Consider the following 8,572-nt stretch of genomic DNA (forward strand, 5'->3'; position numbering starts at 1 on the left):
TTAATTTTATTGATGATCAATTTAAAATGCCCAAACAATGTTCACTTCTCCCTTAGGCATAGGAGAAGGATTTTAAAAATATAAAAGCAATTACTTAGATCGATGCAAAATAATAGGAATATCAACGGCAGTCCAATTGTTGCATGTCCTTCCATGCGTTACAAAGTTGGTGCAATCTTCCTCTTCGCTATCCTCTAGCACAACAACTAAGTGTTGTTCATTACCATGAATGAACCCTCTGCTACAGAAGCTAAGTTGCATATCTTCAGATCTAACAGCTGATGAGCCTCTCTGGAACCCCAAACCAGTTCTCCCTTTGTTATCGGAGACCTCTACCATGCGCCCCCACTGATCAACAGGACCTTCTTCAACAATCTTCTGAGCATCTTTCAACAAGGACATAGGTGCCCCAATTCTCTTCTCAGCAGCAATAGACAAAGCTTGGAGCGGAGTTCCAACTTCATCCTCAGCTTCTACATACAAGAAAGATGACATATGGCTAACCAACAACGCTTTCTCTCCTCCCATAATCACTAGCTTGCCATTCTTGACAAATTTGAGCTTCTGGTGCAGAGTGGAGGTAACAACCCTTGCCTCATGAATCCATGGCCTTCCCAATAAACAGTTGTAGGCCGGGTGGATATCCATTACTTGAAAAGTAATATGAAAATCACTTGGACCTATCTTAACTGGAAGGTCCACTTCACCAATTACTGTTTTGCGCGAGCCATCGAAGGCTTTGACAATCACCCCATTATATCTCATGGGAGCTCCTTGGTAAGATAACTTTGACAGAGTTGACTTTGGAAGCATATTGAGTGACGAACCGATGTCAACAAGCACATTTGACAAAGCATCTTCCTTACAGTTCATTGAAATATGCAAAGCCAGGTTATGGTTTATTGCCTCCTCAGGGAGTTCTTCGTCACAAAAGCTTAAATTATTGCATGAAGTGATGTTAGCCACAATGTGATCAAACTGATCCACAGTAACATCTTGCTCTACATACACATGTTCAAGAACTCTCTGTAGTGCTTCTCTGTGTGCTTCAGAATTCAAAATCAGAGACAACACGGAAATCTTTGAGGGAGTCTGTAGCAACTGCTTAACCACATTAAATTCACTCATTTTTATCAGTCGGAGTACCTCATCATCATCATTGGCTTTCAAGTTGCTAGATTCACTAGACTTATCTTTTGAACAGCCAACTGGATCTACATTAGGTACCTCCATCTTCTTACCAACAATCAACTCTTCTTTACTTTCTGGGACCACCGACCCAAACACTCAACCACTGCGGGTCACCTTCGTAACATCAGCAATGCTCACTACTGAACTAGTCATAGGTAATGGTACCTCTTGACCATTCTTCATCATTGTAGAATTATACTAGTATGGTACATCCTTATCAGATGCATACGGGACTGGGCCCGCTAACCGTATTACCAACGACGATACTGATCTCTGACTGACATTCTTGTTATTGCTGCTATCATACTGAATTATTAACCGCTCTTGTTGCTTGAAAACGGGCACTATGACATTGACATCGTCATCTACATGACGGGATTGACAAATTTGGATCATGCTTTCATCCATCAGACACTGGATGTCCCTTTTCACCACAACACACCCTATTGGGTTCACACAACACACAACACAACCATCATGGTCATGTTCACAATCACTCACCATACAAATATCCTTGTGTATCTGTACCAAGGATCCTCGGATGAAACGCACATCAAAAACTTTGTACTCGCCGAGACAACCGTCTACCATATTCACTGAAGAGTTCCCATGAGCGGGCAAATGGTTAGCTTTCACATTTGGCGCGCGGTCCTCAAAGGACACCGTACCACTCTTCATGAGCTTTTGAACCTCATACTTCAACGGATATCAGTTTTCAATATCATGCCCAGGTGCACCCTGATGAAAAGCATAACTAAGCTCAGGTTTATACCACCAGGGAAGTGGTTATGGGATGTGTGGTGGGTTCCTCGGTTGAATCAAGTTCTTGAGAACTAACGAGGGATATAACTCTGCATACGACATAGGAATTGGGTCAAAAGAGACCTTCTTCCTCTCGAAATTTTGCCGCTGATGATGATTGTTATTGGTATTGTTGTTATTGTAGGTGTTCGTTCTTTATTGCGGTTGTTGTTGTTGACGTTGATGTTGTGGTTGAATTGGTGTTGTTTGTTGATTAGAAAATACCGGAATAACGGAAGATACTTGATGATGATGATGTTGACGGGGTGGTGGATTTCTTCTTATTTGAGGCCTCCTCTGCCTCCCACTAGAAATTGCATTGGTCTCACTATCCTTCTTTTTGCTGAAACTACTACCATACCTCTTACTAGATGACGCCTAATCTCTTGACAAACGTCCTTCACAGACCCCTTCTTCAAGTCTCATCCCCATATTTACCATTTCAGTAAAATCACTGGGGGCACTAGCAATCATGCGTTCATAATAAAATGAACTCAGGGTTTTCAAGAAGATCTTCGCCATCTCTTTCTCCTCCAAAGGATGAGTGATCTGGGCAGCCAACTCCCTTCATCTCTGCGCGTACTCCTTGAATGTCTCATTGTCTTTCTGAGACATAGACCTCAACTGGTCTCTATCCGGTTCCATGTCCACATTGTATTTGTATTGCTTCACAAAAGCCTCTCCTAGGTCATTGAAAGTGAGGATGCTTGCACTATCCAACCCCATATACCAACGGAGTGCAGCACCAGTCAAGCTATTCTGGAAGTAGTGAATAAGCAATTGGTCATTATCTGTCTGAGTTGACATCTTGCGGACATACATCACAAGATGGCTGAGCGGACAAGAGTTCCCCTTATATTTTTCAAATTTATGTTTGAACAAATTTGATTATGGTAGATTTATGTTTGAACAAATTGTCAAACATGCTTCTACAAATGCAGTAAAGCTGCCTATAACTTTTCCCTCAATGATTTGTGGGATTATCCTGAGTAAACACCCTGGAATTTTGAGTACCAATGACCTTCCAAGTAGAAGAAAACCTCCTTTATCAGTACACTACAAATTGTTTAAAGGCAGTCATGTCGAAGACATTGTCATGACATCTGTTGTGAAAAAGCCAGCCTCAAAAGGTGGTCTTATTGCTGAGCTGAAGGAAACTTGTAAAGAGTTGGATATAGGGATAAGGGTAGCAACAACCAGGAAAGAAGCGTTGAAGGCTCTGATTGCAAGCTTGGAGCAAGCTGAAGGTGAGAATATTGGACAGGCCAAGGAAGCTGAAGCCCAAACCTCTAGTGAGAGGTCTGCAACTAAAGATGAATCAAGTGGCAATTCTATTTCTGATGCTGATGAAGATACAAGCTCAAGCTCCTCTGACTAGCTTTTTATAGAAGTTGTCCCCCACTCTTTTGATGGTGTTTTATTTTCTCTTTGGAAAGGTGAGATCAAGAGGAAAAACTTTGATGTTCAAAACTTTTTAATTTGGAGCTTGGAACTTATATAAATTTGAGGTGGAAGTTTGGAAATTTTTGACATATCAAATTTTTTCTAAGTGTCAAGCCATATGTCTCAATATTCCACCTTTCTTAACTTTTTATATGAGCTTCAAATGAGAAAAGTGTCTTCATCAAAGTTGTATATCTTTCAAATACCTTAAAAATGGTCACAAATTTCATATCATTTAGATTTGAAATGATAGAGTTGTGCATTTTTGAAGTTTGGAAAAATCACTTGATCAATGGTATAGGTCAAAAGTGACCTATAATGTAGCCTCATATCACATGCTTAAAAAAGTTGAATTAGCTCCCACTTCAAACATCAAAGTTGAATTATACACATTGAATTTGATTGTGCAACTTTTAAATCTTTCATCTCATAAAAATTGAGCAAGTTATGGCCTTGGAAAGTTGGCTTTCAAATTAGGGTTTAGACAAAATGACCTATAATGTTTTAACATAGAAAATGATTTTCCAAGCAAAACTAGCTCTAGGTCTCAACATGAAAGTTGTTTGAAATGTCATTCAGAGTATGTTTTATCTTGGAATAATTTTCATATGGTGAAAATTGTAGGAGATGGGGTCTAGGGAGACCCAGTTTTGATCAGATGAATTCATCTGGCCAACCACCATCAACCAACTTGCTAATTTCCAATTATCTTGGCTTTCTTGGTTAATGGTAGATCACATATGCATAATATGATGACATTTGAAGTGTCCATTGAGAAATTTTATCAATTGGTGAGATAGCTTGTTGGAGAAGTTACTCAAGATACCTAGTCAAACTAGGGTTTCCAAGGCAAATCACTTCCAAACTCTTGAAGAACACTTGATCAATATAACATGTAGGAATCATTGGGACTCATATATGATGTTCATAACCATTCTTGAATTAATTCTTGGTTGTGCTCTTTGTTCATGAGGGTCTCAAACCCTAAATGTGAACTTGATGAATCAAATGAGATCATGCCCTTCCTACAAAAGAGTTAGACACATACAAAAACATATTTTTGGTATTTTAGTTAGTAAAATGATAATATACAAGTATGATATAATCACAAAGTGCTTGGTGATCTCTCCCAAAACAAACCCAATGAAAGAGGGGTAAGGAGAACGCCAAGACATGATCCCAATGCTAATGCATATGATGAAATTTCATGAGGGATCTTAGGGTCACCATTGAGAAATTTCCTTGTGTGTGATCCCTTATCTGTGATTGTTGAATTCATGCATTCATGCGCATCATAACATTCATCACACGAAAATTTCAAGGAACTGAGGTATTATTTGCAAATATTTTCAGACCATGGATTGTGGACGAAGGAACACTAAGAAGTACAGTTTCAGATGTCCCGACTTGAAAGAGTTAAGGAAGCTAGCATCTTTTATATTAGATCCCTTGGACTTCAAACAACGTCATGGGAAGATTCTGTCCATCTTGTCTGCCGATGTGGTTGAAGGACTTTTGAGTGTGCTAGTGCAGTTCTATGATCCTCTCTACCATTGTTTCACTTTCCCAGATTTTCCACTTGTGCCTACATTGGAGGAGTATTCTCATCTTTTGGGGAGACCTATTTCTAGTAGAGTTCCTTTTATTGGATTGGAGGAGAATCCCCGATTCAGTCTTATTGTTGAAGCTCTTCACTTGAAGAAGTCTGAGATAGAGGCTCATTGGGTGAAGAAAGGAGGACTGTTTGGGTTGCCATCTGATTACCTCATCAAGGAAGCTACTGCTTTTGCTCAACCCGGTAGTGTGGACGCTTTTGAAGCTATCTTTGTGTTGCTCATTTATGGATTAGCTTTTTTCCCTAACATTGACGGTTTTGTTGATGTCAACGTCATTAGACTTTTCTTGATTGGGAATCTTGTGCCTACTCTGTTGGGTGATATGTATTTATCTTTGCATCTAAGGAATTCTAAGGGTGGTGAAACTATTGTCTGTTGCATTCCTCTTTTGTACAAGTGGTTTATTTCGCACTTGCCTCAGACACTTGCTTTTGTGGAGAACAGACAATGTCTACGGTGGTCTCAGAGACTTATGCCTCTCACTAATGATGATATAGTTTGGTATGATCCTTCTTTAAGCAGTTTTGACATTATTGATAGTTGTGGTGAATTATCTAATGTACCTCTCATTGATACACAAGGAGGAATTAACTACAACCCTGCTTTGGCTTGTCGTCAACTTGGGTTCCCCTTGAGAGACAAATCTAATAACACGTTGTTAGAAGGTCTTTTGTATCAAGAGGGTAAAGATCCCCAACATTTGAAGCAGAAGATTGTGCATGTTTGGCATAATGTTCATAGGAAAGGAAGATCCGAGCTTGGTCCGTGCAATTGTGTAGCTTTGGAAGCCTACACTCTTTGGGTGAAGAAGAGAGCTTTGGAGTTGAAGATGCCTTATCCTTGTGAAAGACCTATGTCTATGGTTGTGGTTGAGTCATTAACTCTCCCTAACCAAGATGTAGAGGAGTTGGAAGACGCGCTCGCCAAGATGAAGCAAGAGCAAGATATGTGGGAAGAGCGTTTTCATGCTTTGAGCAAGAAACATGAAGAGTTACAATTGGAGTCTAGGGACAAAGATGCACTTATTGAGCTACTTGAAGACCGAGTGACAAAGAGACAGAGAGAGCCAGAAGTTTCATCTTCTAGCATGCCTCAGCCTTCCGTTGCTTGGAAGAAGATTGTTGATCAGCTTGTCCTCGAGAATACTCAGATAAAGACTTATTTTGAGACCGAGATCCGTCGCTTTCGAAGGAAGTACGCGCCTTCATTTAGGTCTTCTGACATTGCTGTTAGGGATCCTTAGGATGACTAGTCTCCTTTTCTCTTGTATTTTCCATTTGGTTTCTGAAATTGTACTCAGTGTAATCCTTCCAATTATAAATGAAAAGAGATTTTTGGTCATATAAAAATTATTGCAATTGGTGATATATATATATATATATATATATATATATATATATATATATATGTGTGTGTGTGTGTGTGTGTATTTGCAAATGATATAGTAAGTTCCTTGAAAATAAAATAATAAATAAACAAGCATTACGTTTCATGCATTGCATAAGCAGGTTTCTCTTTCGCCGGATGTCTCATTGGTGTTTCTTCTGTGCTTTAGCCAAGCTGACTCATCGGTACAATACCCGTGCCAACCATCTGAAAATTATGGAGCATCTAGAGCAAGAGAACAGAGAGCCGAAGGACGAGATTTCCCGACTGACTGCCATGATGGAGTTAGTTCTTGCTGCTCAAAGCCAAGCTTCTCCAACGCCTGTAACTCCTCCTCAGAGGACTGTTATTTCAGAGGTGGCTACCTCTACCATGCCTACTGCTACCGCTTATTTTGAGCCCACCACGCCTGTCGGATTCTCGTGGGGAATGCCGCCAAACTTTATGCCTGAAGGTTTCGTGCATACCTTTGCTTCCATGCCGGTATCTAGCCCGATCATGTCTGTGCCACCGCCCGTTGTGCACACCTTACCTCGTGTATAGGACACCATTTATCACTCCGAGCCGTCTGAGGGCCTGGATGTTTACGAGAAAATGGACGAAATAAAAGATCAGTTTCTTGAGTTGCGCAAGGAATTGAAGATGCTAAGGGGCAAGGACTTGTTTGGAAAGAGTGCTGCTGAGTTGTGTTTAGTGCCCAACGTCAAGATCCAGGTGAAGTTCAAAGTGCCTGACTTTGAAAAGTATAAAGGGAACACATGTCCGTTCAGTCATCTAGTGATGTATGCTCACAAGATGTCTACTCAGACTGACAATGATCAAGTGTTGATTCACTATTCCAAGGCAGTCTGACTCGGTGCTGCGCTCAGATGGTATATGGGATTAGACAGTGCAAGCGTTTGTACTTTCAATGACTTGGGAGAGACTTTTGTCAAGCAATATAAGTGAAACATGGACATGGTGCCTGATAGAGACCAACTGAGGTCTATGTCTCAGAAGGATAAGGAGACGTTTAAAGAGTATGCGCAAAGATGGAGGGAATTGGCTGCCTAGATTACTCCTCCTTTGGAGGAAAAAGAGATGACAACAATCTTTTTGAACACTCTGAGTTCATTTTATTATGAATGAATGATTGTTAGTGCCCCCAGTGACTTTACCGAAATGGTAAACATGGGGGTGGGGCTTGAGGAAGGAGTCCGAGAAGGACGTTTTTCGAAAGAAGAAGCATCGTCAAGTAAGAGGTATGGCAGCAATTTTGGGAAGAAAAAGGATAATGAAGAGAATGCAATAAGTAATGGGAGGCAGAGTGTTGGTTCTATGTATTGGCATCAATTTTGGTAAAACTTAAGTGTTATCACAAGAAGTCACGCTTGTTGCTTTACATGTGATATCAGCTTTCTGCAGGTTGTTTGATATGGTTGTGCAGGATTTATTCAAGATGTCAGACCCGATGTTACGACATGTGCATACAGAACACTCAGTTTGAATGTTATGTATTTTGTTGTTGCGCTTTTCATGCAAGACTTTGTGTGCTTATGTGTGGTGATTGCATGCGTTATTCAAGGAGTAATTCTATTTAAAACCAAAATATTCTGTTTCCAAAAGAGGAATGATTTGTTAAAAATTCCCAGGGAATACGCATTAAATAGAATTAGGGTTTCATGTTGCCCAGGCCCATTCAGAAAGCTTCTATTTAAAGACCATGTGAACCCTGTGTGATTGTACACAAAAACAAAACGTTGAAGTGAGTGAGTTTTAGGGTTTTTGCCTAATGTACGTTTGTGAATTGTGAGCCATTCATTCATCTTGTTGATGTGTGAATTGGACTGAGTTTTGAGTTGTATTGTGTCCACTCTAAGCTTTGAAGTACGAGTGTATTTGTTTACTTGATTGAAGCTTTTAAGCAAGATCAAGTGTGTGTCCTTGAAGTGCGTCTTTTTTCTTTGTGGTATTTGTTCTAGTATCACTGTTGTGATTAAGGGGGAGTGAGTAGTGTCTCATATCTAAGAGTTCTTAGATAGAAGTCACACGGGTAGAGATCAGGCGTAAAACTGTAACATGAATTTGTTTACTGAGAGTCTTTGAACTAATTCCATTTAGTGGATTTCCTTCCTGGCTTGGTAGCCCCCAGACGT

Source organism: Lathyrus oleraceus, chromosome 4 (genome assembly GCF_024323335.1).
Source record: "Lathyrus oleraceus cultivar Zhongwan6 chromosome 4, CAAS_Psat_ZW6_1.0, whole genome shotgun sequence".
Taxonomy (NCBI): domain Eukaryota; kingdom Viridiplantae; phylum Streptophyta; class Magnoliopsida; order Fabales; family Fabaceae; genus Lathyrus; species Lathyrus oleraceus.